This window comes from Urocitellus parryii, chromosome 9, assembly GCF_045843805.1.
Source record: "Urocitellus parryii isolate mUroPar1 chromosome 9, mUroPar1.hap1, whole genome shotgun sequence".
Taxonomy (NCBI): domain Eukaryota; kingdom Metazoa; phylum Chordata; class Mammalia; order Rodentia; family Sciuridae; genus Urocitellus; species Urocitellus parryii.
This window is the reverse complement of record NC_135539.1, coordinates 31,312,356-31,325,395: the sequence shown is the minus strand read 5'-3', so window position 1 is coordinate 31,325,395 and position 13,040 is coordinate 31,312,356. Positions and strand designations below refer to the sequence as shown.

Below are 13,040 nucleotides of genomic sequence, written 5' to 3'. Positions count from 1 at the left end.
TCGGAGACAGGATGACAGCCTGTTTGCTGAGGTTCTGTATTTGTGTATATGTTGAGATGGATTCCTTTTGTTCATGTATGTGGGGGAGTTTAATGAATATTTATTTCATCATTTTAAGCCCCGATATGAAGATATATCTTAACTTTAACACATCTAATCAATGTAAACAGTCTTGGGCTCAAGAACAAGTACCACTTTCAGAAAATAAGTGCCAGTAACAGTAATAACTTAATAGCAAATCATATATCAACATATACTAAGCATTTATTAGTAATGAGCTCTGCAACTCTATTAACCAAAGAGAAAAGTGAGTGAGGAGTAACATAGAGTAGGTGGAAAAGCTTAAGCATTAGCAATATAGTATGGCAATCCATATTAGAAGGATAAAGCATAAATAAAATAAAAAGAAAAATAAAGAAAACTTGGGAGAGGGAGGAGAGAAAAAACAATGAAGCACAGGAGAATGGAGTGAAGGTGAATGAGAAGCAGAATTGACATGGGACCCTTTTCATTCAAAAAATAAATAAAATTATATGAATTCTAAAAAATACATAATGAGAAGACACTGGGAGTTTATCTCCAATAGTGAATGCAAGACCACTCATAGAGCTTCAGTTTTCTTCCTGTTGAAGCTTTAAATTTGAAGACATTGCTTTGTGGGGTTTTGATTTTAGAATCTCCCAGTTATGAAGGATTTTGTGTGACACCAATGTCATGCTGTTTATCTGTTTTCAGCTCTGGCCCAAGCTGGCCAAACTTGATGGAGGAGTCTGTGTGCTGAGCTCTGACCCCTCTGCCTGGCAGCATCTGCTGTGGGAGTATTGTATGATTCAGAGCAGACTTCACTTTAAAAATGGCTTTGTTCTTGTGACTGGGGTGGGAATGTGAGTGTGGTATTGTTGTTGGTCAACTTCTAGAAAACAAAGAGAATCAGTAAAGGATCTGGGTGTCTGACACCCCTCCTTCAGAAAGCCTGAGTCCCTGTGCTGGGTTGTGTGTGTGGAATGTTTCCCTCCATCCTTCAGACCCTCTGGAGCTTGGGGAGGTGGCACAGGTGCTGTGGAATGCTATCACAGACCCAGGCTTTTCAACCTGACCCTGATCTGTCCGATTTCCATCTCCTGCCAGCCATGGTCAGACTGCCAATTTCAAATTAAAGTGCCCTTAACACTTTACTCTGCAGACTGTCAGACAGCTGCAGCTTGCCCCACAAAGCTTCCCCTTTTCTGTGTTGTAGTCCCACTCCTGTGTCCATATTGATGCATGATCTGGACACCTGTCAATACAGTAAAAGGTAAGGATTAGGTGGCCATATTTCTTGGTATTCAAAAAGAAAATATACCAGAAACAATACAAAAAGGAGCAAAAAGTGAAAAATGAGCGAAACATGAAAAGCAAGGGTAAATAAATGGCAGGGATTCCTAGTCTCCCTCCCAGGAAGCACTAACAGAGAATGTCTTTAGCTGATGCCACTTCCCCACTTTTACTCTCTGCTGGAGAGTGCCTGGTCTCTCTGTTGAGCTAGCTCTGATGAGCTTATTTTCTTCTCAGATGATGATTTTGTTGGACATCAGCACCCTTCATCTTAAACTGGGTGGTAGTAATTTGGGCCCATTGGGGAGGAGCTTCCTCTCCCCCATGGAACCAATGCACACCCAGAACTGCTGCCATCTATCCCATGAATTAATTCTCTTTGTATTCTAGAAGTTGATATTTTTGGATTTCGCCTGATTGCTAGTTTTCTGGGTTGCTTGCTATCATTTTCCCATAGCATTCCCATCTCCCCACAGAACTGTTGTTTTAATTCAGTCTCCAGGGACTGCTGGGATATTGTGAGTTCTGCTGATCCACCATTTTTTTCTGACCTCCAAAGCTGATTTTTTTGTTGTATATAATTCTTTTTATATGATGCTGGATTTAATTTGCTAATACTAGTTGAGATTTTGCATCCATAATTATAAGATATGTCAGTTTGTAGTTGTCGTGTGTTACCTTTGTGTTAAGTCTTATGATTACGTTAACATGAACATTTAGGATCTTTTACAAGTGTTCACTGTATTCTATATTAGAAAATACTAGATATTTCTATGAATTTTGTGAAGAAGTTAAGAATTGGTATTAGTTCTTTGAATGTTTAGTGGAATTGTCCATGGAACATCTGGACCTGAGCTGCTCTTTGTAGAAAAGTTCTTAATTTCTATTTTAATCTCATCATGTGATGTATGTCTGTGTATATTCTCTATTACTTTTTGTGTCAGATTCTGTTGTTTGTGTTTTTCTAGGAATATGTCCATTTCATTTATGTAGTTTGTATAGTTGTTGTGATAATCTGATTATTAAAATATCTTTATATTTCTATGTTTATAATGTCAGTATTTCCCATTTTCATTTTGAATGCTAGTAACTGTAGTCTTTCTATTTCTGGCTCAGTCTAGCTATTATTTTGGCAATATTGGTGATATTTTTCAAATAATTGCTTTTGTTTTTATTCACTTCTTCTATTGACATTATTTTCTCTTTGATTAGCTTTCACTTTGGTCCTTAATATTTTCTTCCTTCTGTTTTCTTTACGTTTAATTTGTTCTTTTTTTCATGATTTATTGTGTGAAGTTTTATTGTTCATTTGTGATCTTTGTTTTTATTTAATAGATAACAATTTTCCACTACATAATAATGGCTTTTTCTTCTTTCCATAAGATTAATATATTATTTCTTCTTTTTTCCTTCCAGTACTTTATCCATTTCACTTTATATTTCTTCTTTCATCCAGAGTTTATTTAGGTGAATATTGATCAATTTTCCCATACATTGAGTTTCCCAATTTTCTTTCTAATAATGTCTTCTGGATTCTTCCTGTGGTGGATTCTCTTTATCCCATCCTGACTGCTCTTTCTTGAAGAGCATGATTAACCACAGTCCCAGACTAAAGCCTAGTTTTATCCAAAGACACTCTATTCAAGTACATGAAGAGGAAAGGGGTCAGGGTTTTTATCCTGCTCCTTTGGTCACTCCACACAGGCACAAGGGGCCACTGATATCACTGCTATGATGGTGGCCCTATATATGACCTCCTCTTGCTCAGCCAGGGGCCTGCAGCCCAATCAGTGGTCCTAACAGGAACAGTTCTTCTTTAGGAACCCTTATGACTTTCACTTTTCTGATTGGTAGAAAAGATGTAATTGTTCCAGGTAAATTTTACATTTTTCACTGAAGTGTCCTTTGTTTTTTCTTTTCCCTGCAGCAATCTTTCCATTCCTTACTCCGATTTATGAGGCAATGAATATTTCTCTGTTTCCAAAGGATGTCACAAATTTTTTAAAGAGAGCTATAAAGAGAATGAAAGAAAGTTGCCTTCAAGAGAAACAACAGGTAAAATCCAGTGGTGGTTACAGAGGAGGTTCATTTTTGATATCTTATTTGCCTATGGGTGAATGACTTCCATACTTCTTTGTATATTTTTAAAAAGTAGATGAAGAACTCTTGGTTGAGAGTAGTAGATGGTTTTCATTTGGAGAGAATAACGAATTTAGCATCTGGTAATTGAGATAAAAGAATGAATCAGAGAGGGAACTTAATTAGAGTAAGATGTATTCCAAGCTCTTATAATAACGTCAAAATGGACTCTACTCTCAAACATAACTAAAAAGAACTAATAAAAAGATTAAAATAAATAAAATTATATATTTTAAATATTGAAAAAATAGTGAACCAAAGAGAAAACATTTACAATTAAATGATGGGCATGGAATTTAATTTGTCAAGGCATAAATATTGCTGATAGAAAAAGTCCCAAAGGAGTCCTTGTACATTATTAAATATAATGTAAATTAGGACAGCCTTTATGAAAAATTCTCTGGAGGGCCCTCAGAAATCAAATAAAGACCCATTGTGTGATCCAGCAATCTCACTACTGGTTATCTAGCTACAGAAATTGAAATCAGTATGTCAAAGAGGGATATGTACTCCCATGTTTATTGCTGCACTATTTAAAAATTGTTCCTATTAATTAAGCCAAATGGATTTTGGAAATATCCAGTATCAGGAAATGATAAATGCAATTAAAGATGTGTCTAAACTGACATAAACATCAAACAGCATATATATCAAAGTAATCAGGTACCTTGTTAATATGTGTATAGCTAAATATTTTTTTACATCAGTTGAAATGAATTTTTAAATAGAGGAAAAAAATTATCATATCCCTTGTCTTCAATAGATAAAATTTCAACATAATATTTTTTCCTGGTGCTTTAATTGAATCAGATTTCATATTGACAAAGAATCATTGTATTTCCAAACCTCTCACTTTACAAATTCTCCACAGAAGGCATCCTCAGTGTAGCTTGTACTGTCTGGCCCCTGATGGAGCAGGCATGGGTTCTTTAGGTGAAGGTTTGTTTCATGTACGAAGGCCAGCACAAGGATGTGTGCAGGCCAGGGAGCCAGTATGGGCCCTCAAGGTGTCAGTACAAGTTCATAGCTTCAAGCATGGTGGGATCTTTCAAGAAGCTTGCCCAAAATCTAATGATAAGCTCTATAAATGGAAGGAGAATAATCTGTGGCATCTTTGGTGAAGAATTAAGGCAGTAAAACAAAATATTGCAGTCCAGGGATTCTCCCTGAGAAAACAAATGTAACAGGAGACAAAGCCAACCACTCTCTGGCCAGGAGGCTGTGTTCAGAATCCACAGAGCTCACAAGCAGGGAGAGCAAAGACCAGTAGCTATTGGACACCACAGCCAGTTTTCACTCAGGGAAATGTCCTACTCTCCAAAGTTTATAGATGGATACTTTTCTTCACTGATGACATAGGAAACTCCAGCTGGACTTCTGTACTTAAAGAAGTCATAGTCCCAGAAGGGTAGATAAGTTCTGCACTCTTAATTTATTTCTGACTTCATAATTAACATTCCATCTTTGAAATCACTCTGTTTCTAGCATCGGGTGGATTTTCTTCAGCTTATGATAAATTCTCAGAATTCCAAAGATGTGGAATCTCATAAAGGTAACCAAGGTTGCTACCTTGTCTACTTATGGCAAAACTCAGTGGGAAGGGTTGTTCTTGAAATTTTCAGCAGTTTTTCCAGGAAGAAGAGCATTTCTACCAAGTTGCAGAAAGGCCATGCTTGGATATTATATACAGTAGCCTGAGGAACTTTCTGGAAAGACACCTAGAGCCATGTTCAATATTGAAGCTGATATAAACAAGTATTTATTTCACTAGCATGATATTTTTATTCAACTTATTTTCTTAATATTTTTATTTGATGCTCAATTTCTCCCTTATTTGTCCACTGGAATCCGTTTCATGTAGGCTCTTGAGTCCTCTATTATTCTTGTCACCTTTCCTTGTGATTGTTTAAAAAGTAGCTTCTGTTTATTCTGAGAAATTATACATCCATAACAATATTGAGCTGAAAACATAGAGGTTCTCCATGTAGTCTTGAATACACTGCTTCACTATTAATATCCACCACAAGAGAGTTATATTTGTCAGAGTTCAGGAACCTGTATTGACACACTTCTATCACTTAAAGTCCACAGATTTCCTTAAAGTTTGCTCTTGGTCTTGTACATTCTCTGACATGTATTTACATTATAGAAACATACAGTATATTCTGTGCCCTTTTCATTTATTTTCCAAGTATTGTCTTCCTTTCTGATTTAAGATATTTCAGGTTTCTGCTCTGTTTCTCCTGACAGCTTTGGAATCAGTTTTTCAATGGATCTTAGGGTTTTTTTATTTATTTAGTAATTAATGAAATTTAGAAATCAAAATCTGTGATCATCTTGTGAATTTTTGCTTTTAGATACTCTCAGCAGATAAGATTATTAACATGAAATACTTCTACATGAAGCAGAGGAAAGAAATATTTCTGTATCTACTCACATCCAGTGATATAAACTATTTTTCTCTCTCTTTCAAAAGAAATTTTCTAATTTAGAACTTATTTCTGTGACATAAATACTCCCATTGCAGTTCTTTTTTTTTTAAGAGAGAGTGAGAGAGGAGAGAGAGTGAGAGAGAGAGAGAGAGAGAGAGAATTTTTAATATTTATTTTTTAGTTCTCGGCGGACACAACATCTTTGTTGGTATGTGGTGCTGAGGATCGAACCCGGGCCGCACGCATGCCAGGCTAGCACGCTACCGCTGAGCCACATCTCCAGCCCTGCAGTTCTAATCTTTGGTACCCATTGTCTTGACAATCATATGAAAAAAATCCTGAATGTTGAACAATTAATTCTAGAGATGAGAGCTGGGCTTACTACAGCCTGCCAGTGCACATTTTTTTAAATATCTTTATTTTTTATTTTATTTTTATGTGGTGTTGAGGATCAAACCCAGTGCCTCACGTGTGCTAGGTGAGTGCTTTACCACTGAGCCATAAACCTAACCCCATTGTACATAATTTTTTAATATTCATTTTTTAGTTGGAGATGGACACATTATATTCATTTTATTTATTTATTTTTATGTGGTGATGAGAATCAAACCCAGGGCCTTGCACATGTGAGGTGAGCACTCTACCACTGAGCCATAACTCCAGCCCCTAATATTTTTGTGTTCACATGTGCATATCCATCCATCCATCCATCCATCCATCCATCCATCCATCCATCCATCTATCCTATATGTATCTACCCAGTTCTATTCAGCTCTTTGTGATGATGGAAACAGTCTATAGTTTAACTGTTTCAATATAATAACCACCAAACACATGTGCCTACTGACCATTTGACATGTGGCTAGTGCCACTGAGGAACTGAAGTGTATTGACTTTTAATTAATTAAAATTTAAACATTCACATATGGTTGGTAGCTACGAATGCAAACATCCAACTTCAAACCTTGATTTTTTTTTTTTTTGCGTTGGGGAGTGGGGTACCAGGGATTGAACTCAGGGGTACTCAACCACTGAGCCACATCTTCAGCCCTACTTTGTATTTTATTTAGAGACAGAGTCTCATTGAGTTATATAGAACCTTGTTGTTGCTGAGGACTCGTGAATATCTTGCCTCAGCCTCCCACTGGGATTACAGGTGTGTGCCACAGTACCTGGCCCAAACATTGACTTTATAGTCCTACTTCATGGGGTTCAAACTCACTGGGATAAAAGATTTCATAATTAGATGCTCTCATGACATCATCATAGAAAAACACCATAGAAAAAAAACATCAGTAAATCTGAACTCTGTATACCTTTCAAACACTTATTTTGTGTATTCTTTTTTATCTTGAATTGCATGTTTGGCATAGGGACCATGTTATTTCAGGGCCCCATGTATCTAAACATCCTGATGCATTCCAAGATACATGAGTTAATTTCATGATTGTGTTTAGCTTCTGTCAAGAGAAAAATCATCATAGAGGTCAGCTTCTATGAGAAGATCTGTTTGGTGTGCATGATGTAGAGCAGAAAGAGAGAATGTACTAAGGAAGGTGAAATTCAGTCGTGACTGAATAAGTGTTCTGTTTTACTAAAATTGACCCACTTTTTCCCACATGTAATGCCCACTGCCGCTCTATTGACAGTTTTCAATAGAATAGAATCATCACATTTTATGGAAGTTCATAAAATGGAAGTTCATATTTTGACTTGGTAGTTCTAGGATGGGTTTGAGATTCTGTGTTTCTAATAATTTCCCAAATGCTATTGATGCTGCTTGTCTATAGACCAGGCTTTCAGTAGCAACAGTCCCTTTTCTGCCCAATATTTCCATACATCTCCTCCAACATGCTTAGATGAAAGATTCTTCAATTTCCCACACACTGAAACCTTAGTATTACAAACAATCAAATTAGTATTTCAGGCTATATGTTACCTAGAATAATTAAAATTGTCCTGGACAAGAATATCATCCACTTTTGTACTTACACAAAGTGGATTCATGATAATCTAAGGGACATATTGATCATACTGTATATCTTAGATAGAAATGGGGTCTCTTGAAATTACCTATCTTTAGTGGTGCTGAGAATGGCACAGTTAGTAGCCAAGTCCAAGTATGGTGTAGAACTCAGAAAATTGGATTTAAAAAGTTTTCTCTTGTCTCCCTTTCAGATAGACACTAGACTGAAAACCACTCTGAGGATGACCATGAACTGCTTTTCCATGGTCCTGTCTAGTTATCTGTAGGTTTTAATGGGATTTCTCTTCATCCAAACCCTGATGTTTTGATTTTCTGGATTTACCTAAATGATGTTTCTTCTTCCATTAGCCCTGTCTGATCTGGAGCTTGTGGCCCAATCAGTTATCTTCATTTTTGCTGGCTATGAGACCACTAGCATTGCTCTTTCCTTCATTTTGTATGAACTGGCCACCCATCCTGATGTCCAGACCAAATTGCAGCAGGAGATTGATGCAGCTTTGCCCAATAAGGTAAGAAGATGGTAACTGGAGAGGGAGGAGAGAGGCAGAGCCTCAACAAGACTGCCTCCTCGTCACTTCCTAGGAGGCTTTATCCAAAATATAGTCACTGATTCTTTTCACCAGCTCTATTTGGAAAGGCTCTGAAGAAACAAATGAAGGAGAAAACAGCATTTTGGGGAAAATGTTATTCCCAAAACTACAAGGAATTTTGAAAAGAATGAAATTTCAATTGTACCCATTACCAGTTACCATGATGATACCTAGGAAGTGTAAGCATGTGTCACTCAAGTGTTCAGATCATTGGCTCTGCTGAGCTGTGTCAAGAGCTCCTGCCTGGCTGTCTGCTGTGTGAGCCTGGGCTTGGTGGGCAGGCCGACTCTGCTCTGCTCCACACATCTTCACGCTCTAGTCATGTATTAGAGAGAAGCAGCCAAGGGATGAGTGAGGTTTTCTGGCTCCTGAGCCAAACACTTTACTTCTACCTTGTGTCCTTTCCAGTGTCACATGAGGCATTAGCCACATGTTGTGCCTGCTGTCTTCACACCTCTTCCTAAACAGGGAATCTATCAGATATGAAGACATATGGTTTCTGGGGCTGGCATGGCTGGTTTGGCAGTGAAGTGGGCACAAAGCCTCTTCTTCAGAGCTCACAATGAAGCCCTGAAGAACAACCAGGAGATTGGTCCAGAAACAGAGTTTGGGGCTGAGAGTGGCTTCCTGTCCTCCTTAGAATGTTCTCTGAAACTGAAATTGTGTGACATGGTGCCATCGAATCTTAGCCTTCTTTTGGAGGTATTAGGGTGGAAGTTACCAGTTTCTCCCAACATTTTTAAATGATGTAGTGTTATCTCTATGATATATATATATATATATATATATATATATATATATATATATATTCTCCAAAGCAGAATTATTCAACTATAAACTGATGTAGAATGGTTATTTCCTTTTTTCTATGTTCTATTTACTTGAAACAGATACATGAGTTTTCTAGTGAAAGGTGACAGTGACTTTCACTTATTTTGCCTGAGTGTAATTGTCATATTCTCTTTTTGGTGCTATTAGTCACTTTTCCTCACATGAGAAAAAGTAGTACATGATGCTGCTGAGGATATTACAAACTGAATTTGGGATTGTCCCAAAGGTCTCTTATGTACATAACTGCTCTGCACTTCTCAATGGGCCATGGACATGGTTGTCAAATGGGCATGATTGTTATTACAATGCTTAGTCAATTGTAAGCACCACTCTCCTTCACCATTGTGAGTATATTTTGGGATCTTCTAACACTTTAATAATACAGCATAGACTGAGTTTAAAGTTAGTTTCAAACCTTAATTCCCCCAAATTTCATTTTTTCCCTTCAGGCACCAGTTACCTATGATACCCTGATGCAGATGGAGTACCTGGACATGGTAGTAAATGAAACTCTCAGGTTGTACTCAATTGCTGTCAGACTTGAGAGAATCTGTAAGAAAGATATTGAAATCAATGGAGTATTTATTAGTAAGGGGACACTGGTGATGATACCAATCTTTGTTCTTCATCGAGACCCAAAGTATTGGCCAGAGCCTGAGGAGTTTTGCCCTGAAAGGTACAGGGACCCCGGGAAAGGGAACAAACTGGGCTAGGCTGATTCAAGCATATCCTTGTATCTATTAGCATAGGTGACATACAGGTAACTGTGCAATCATTTTCATGTATGTCTTCTTATTTTAAGCTGTTTTTATGTTACAAACATGACATTTTCTTGCAAAATGCTATAAATTTGTGACAAGGAATAAAAAGGATGCTATGTCCATCCAGTATCTAAAATTTTTTAAATAATCACAAGTTAATAATGTGATTGTGTTCTCAGAAATATATTTCTGTGTAAATATAGACTTCTTTGCAAAACTAGATTGTATCAAATTTATTTTATTTTGAACAAATGTTTAACAATAAGCAGTAAATTCTCCATTATCACTTGATGACACTCTGTATGTACAGGTTTTGCATCTATGATTTCAATTAAATATAAACATTTTTCTTGTCATTTCCCTATAAACTGTCTAATACAATAAGTATTTATACAGTATGTACATTTTATTAGTTATTATATGCAATCCAGAGATGATTTAAAATATATTTCAGTATGTGCTTAGGGTATACAAATATTTCCCTATTATTTTTATAAGAGACATCATCACCCATGATTTTGTTGTGGCCTGATGCTGAAACTAATCCTCCTCAGATATGGCACCATGACTGTGTTTGTGTGTATGCACGCATGTGTGTGTGTGTGTGTGTGTGTGTGTGTGTGTGTTTTCAAATTTTATACAATGTGCCAAAACTGATATAACCACTATATCATTTCATTTTATGTGTTTGTGTTTTATATGTCTTATATTTTGTGTTTGTTTTGTTTCCTTTACTATCTCAAATTTACCATGATTCCTTTTAAACAGCATTAATCTCATCTCAAAATGACTGAAAGATCCTATAGGTTAAGGGAGGAGGGTAGGTGGAAAAATTCCATAGCTTAACAATTCTCATAGCAAAACTACAGCTGGATTTCAATAAAAATCAGCCCAGAAAAGCATCCTTTACACCATTGCTTGGGGGTGTCTAAGGGACATTGTGAAACAAGTAACTGTTGTGGTTTTAATGTTTTATTGACTTGTCATCTATTGTGGAAACAGGTTCAGTAAGAAGAACAAGGACAGCATCGATCCTTATGTGTACATGCCCTTTGGAAATGGCCCCTGAAACTGCATTGGAATGAGGTTTGCTCTCATGAACATGAAACTTGCTCTTGTCAGATTAATGCAGAACTTCTCCTTTCAACCTTGTAAGGAAACACAGGTCAGTAGATTTCCATATAAATGTTTTACTTGAAGATGTTTTCCCAAACAGAGGGACCTAGTCACAGAAAAAAAAATATGCTCATTCATCTTAGATCTATAGTCCAATGAGTCTCTTTTGCATCATATTTGAGATTTTAGAATTCTTCACTGTGGGGGCTCTAAGTATATGGCTTTATGAAGACCAAAGTATAAAAAACATATGGGCTTAATGCAGATTAGTGTGACGTGTATGTATGGACTGTGAACTTGATCACAGTGTAAATTCAGCTTTAAGTCTCCTGGAGAGACCCTGTGCACAGTCATGAGGTGTGGTGACCACAGGGTTATGATGTTTGAGTGAAGCTGTCCTCACCAGAACTTACACAACCTCTCAATTGATAGTGGTTCACTTCCAGGACTTCTGGGTTTAATATGCAACTTTTCCTTCTCAGTGGGCCATCTGCATGGGAGAGGAGGATAGACATGGTTTCAGGGCCAATTGGCTGATATAAAGGGGTCCTCTGACACACCAGGAATGTGGCAGATACTTTCTGCAAGCTCTGTCTTCTCCAGGCTGGTACTTCTCAATCTAAACAATGATTATCTTCTTACTGAGAGCAAAAGAGTACTCTGTTGGACATCCCCCAGCCCTGTTGAGTGATTCTGGAAATGGCATGAGGATTTAGTCAAAACACTGAAGGGATCAGAAGTTCCCCATTTGCACTGTGCTTAGAAGCCAAGAGGAGATTCCCAAAGAGCAAAGCAAAGCATAATGGTCTTAAGGAATTAAGGCCACTTCCATCATTCTACAGATTGAGTTCAACTGGAAGAAGTGAACAGACCCTTTGGAAGTTGAAGACTGCTCATGACATTGAAGTGTATAAAACCTCCTCAGGGTTCTTTGTTAAGTTTCAGAAGGCACAAAATTAACTTTATACAGTTCTCTAAAAGTTTGCCTTAATGTGTAGTAATCTATTTTAAATTTTTAAACATTTTTTTAAATTTACAATTTTCTTAAAATCACTTTTTGTTTAGTTTATGGACCTTATTTATTTATATGTGGTGCTGAGAATCGAACCCAGTGCCTCACATGCTTGGGAAATGCTCTACCACTAAGCCACAACTCCAGTCCTTTATTTACAATTTTATCAATAAAGTGAATAAGTCAATCTCATTTTGTCTCAGGCCTTGTATAAGAGATATTCATGAAATAATTTTTCACATAAATGAATAATTTTACTATCCCATCATGACACATGTTAGAGAAGGAGTAGGAGGAGTTCAAGATACATGATACTAAAAGTAGTTCTCATGTTTGTAAAGCATGACTGTACTTAATGTATCTTCTCTACTTTGCTCCTGCGTTTGCTGTTGTTTCATTCATTGTGCTTCATTCTCCATGTGCTTGGCTATATGTTACAGATTCCTCTGAAATTAGGCAATCTAGGACTTCTTCAACCTGAAAAGCCCATTATTCTGAAGGTTTTGTGCAGAGATGGAACAATTAGTGGAGCCTGAACTTCCCAAAGGATTTTTGAATGGTTCTTCTTGGAGACGGGGACACAGAACATCAGAGAACAAAAATTTATTTTGTGAAGAAAATGAAGGTAGACTCTATATTACTCAAACGATGAATGATAAGAGATGCTGAACCTTTGCTGACCTTGCTCAGGGTCTGTGTAGAGGAATATTATCTAATTTGTGATGGAAAGTAGGTGCCAATCTCAGTGCCACATGTGAAGACTCACCCTTTCTGGGTCTAATGGTCTCTCTCCTCTCATTGCCCATTAGTACTGGCAGCTCCTCCTGATCTCTGATCAGAGAATCAACAATTATCACC

General features: G+C 37.1%; 1 pseudogene; it reads left to right on the top strand.

Moving 5' to 3' along the window:
• Nucleotides 1-12,718, top strand: part of LOC144249035 (cytochrome P450 3A4-like) — a 32,395-nt pseudogene extending 19,677 nt beyond the window's left edge.
• The last annotated feature ends 322 nt before the right edge of the window (nt 12,719-13,040 follow it).